This window comes from Myotis davidii, unplaced genomic scaffold (genome assembly GCF_000327345.1).
Source record: "Myotis davidii unplaced genomic scaffold, ASM32734v1 scaffold395, whole genome shotgun sequence".
Taxonomy (NCBI): Eukaryota; Metazoa; Chordata; class Mammalia; order Chiroptera; family Vespertilionidae; genus Myotis; species Myotis davidii.
Genome location: NW_006287904.1, coordinates 4,423,665 through 4,425,893, shown reverse-complemented (window position 1 = coordinate 4,425,893; position 2,229 = coordinate 4,423,665). Strand labels below are relative to the sequence as shown.

General features: G+C 43.6%; 1 long non-coding RNA gene across 3 annotated transcripts in view; it reads right to left on the bottom strand.

Moving 5' to 3' along the window:
* The window catches only part of LOC107182451, a 27,418-nt gene extending 25,195 nt beyond the window's left edge, over positions 1 to 2,223 (bottom strand). For 2 of the 3 annotated variants that reach the window (XR_001513165.1, XR_001513164.1), the window contains exons 1-2: positions 2,055 to 2,223; positions 1,753 to 1,845 (exon numbers count right to left, since the gene is read on the bottom strand). This is a non-coding gene — a long non-coding RNA (uncharacterized LOC107182451). Of the gene's footprint in view, positions 1 to 1,024; positions 1,283 to 1,752; positions 1,846 to 2,054 lie in introns of those variants that run through there. The other variant, XR_001513163.1, reaches the window with a different exon arrangement.
* Between the last annotated feature and the right edge of the window lie 6 nt (positions 2,224 to 2,229).

Here is a 2,229-nt window from a genome sequence, read left to right as displayed (position 1 = left end):
AATAAAGCAAGTAGTTTTTATGGTGCCAAATAGAAAGCAAGTATCCTATAAAGGGAGAAGTAAAACACAGAGAAGTTCCAAAATTGCCTCATGTATAGTCTATGTAAAAGTATATTTTGTAATAAAATTCTAAAAGCAACATAGAAATCTGCTTGGCTGGACACTTTGCTTATATTGCCCTCTTAAATAAATACTAAAGTACAGCAACATGGTATGAAGGGAATTAGGGCCAGAAGATCTGAGTTCAAATTTTAGTTCTTCCATCTACTAGTTTTGTTAACTTAGGCAAGTCACAATCTCTCTGAATCTCAATGTCTTTGTTACTAAAATGGGTATAGTAACCCCCATATCTGAAGGTTGGTCCAGTACTGAAAGGGATATTTAAGTGCTTTCACAATGTTGTGCAAATCACAGGTACTCAATAAGTGTGAGCTCTCTCCCAGATTTCCCAGAAGACACAACAAAATATTTCTCAGTTAGTTTGGTCTGAGTCAAAACAAGTAGTTAGAGTAAAATAAAAAGGGCAAGAGAGTTTCATCGTAATATTATCCAAACAATCTTTGGATTAATTATGCAGTTATATAAACTGATATTTAATAAACATCATTGAGGCCCATCATTGTGGCTCAGTGGTTGAGCATCATCCTATGAACCAGGAGGTCATGGTTGGATTCCAGTCAGGGCACATGTCCAGGTTGCAGGCTTGGTCCCCAGTAGGGGGCGTGCAAGAGGCAGCCGATCAATGATTCTCTCATCATTGATGTTTCTATCTCTCCTCCTCTCCTTTCCTCTGAAATCAATAAAAATATATAATTTAAAAATATATTTAAAAAAGAAAAAAATCGCCGTAACTGGTTTGGCTCAGTGGATAGAGTGTTGGCCTGCGGACTGAAGGGTCCCCGGTTCGATTCCAGTCTAGGGCATGTCCCCTGGTTGCGGGCACATCCCCAGTAGGGGGTGTGCAGGAGGCAGCTGATCGATGTTTCTCTCTCATCGATGTTTCTAACTCTCTATCCCTCTTCCTTCCTCTCTGTAAAAAAAAATCAATAAAATATATATTTTTTTTAAAAAGAAAAAAAATCATTGAGTTTACTGATATTATTCAGGTAATGTATTATTACCTGAATAGGTACTCTTTCTTGCAAATCAGCTTTTAATTTTGTCTTTTAACTGATTCAGCAAAATATGTCATTCATCCTTTATTCAGAGCATAAAATAGTATGCTCTTTTGGCAAGATTAATCTCCTCTTGATCCCAGGTAAAAGTTATTTTGCTCACCGATCTGAGAAAAAGTGACACGGAAAGAGAGACCGTGAAAGGTTAATGAAATTGTCTTTCAAGGCTGAGGGTATCATGCAATGAAGCATGTGTTGAGGTCTCACTGTCTGCAGACCAAAGTTCTCTAATTGATGCCTTGAACCTCTCCTATCAATGATGTAGTCCAAACCCCCATGAAGTCTACAGGGCGAGCAGGCCTCCTGAAACTACAGAAGCACAGAAACAGCCCCTAGAAGGCTTTGGGGACAGGTTCTTCACATAGAATCCGCGGGCTTTTATCCAGGGGGTTCTAGAACCAACCCTGTAGGTAAAGTTGTGTCTACGTGTATTTCCTTCTTTTTCTCAGAAGGCTGCTCAACTGCCACTTCCCTCTAGTGGTCTTGTCCAGCCATTCTCTCCTGCCAAAGGGCATACATAATCTCTCTCATCACTGTTGTGTCATTTCCTGCAGAGCCTTACACAATCTGCCATTACCTTGCTTGCTTGTTTAAATCGGTCTATCGCACAGAGAGCAGGGTCCTGGTCTTCCTCCAGTGCCTTGGACCTTGTGGGTCTGCAGAGGTGCTTCTGCAATGAATGACAGGTCTGTGTCTAGCAGGTATCTAATGGACTCTGTGTGCATTCCTCCTCCCCACTCCCCACCAGTCTTCTCGGGAAACGATTTTTAAAATCACGTGTTTTCATTTTGGACATCAGGCTGCTAGCATTTCAACCGCACCCACTCACCCTCTCACCGCCGTTTCCTACAGTCGGAACTGCCACCCCAGCCCACTTACTCAAGCCCATGAGGGCGGACAGTTTAGAGGCGACCAGGACCGGTGCAGCCTTGAGCAGAGACGCGCATCCATTCACATCCCAGGCCCTGGTCGAGGACCCGGAGGAGCCACCTCTAGGCCGCCCGGGCCTCCGCCTACCGGCGGTCGCACTTCGCCCCCTCCGTCCGGCGGGATC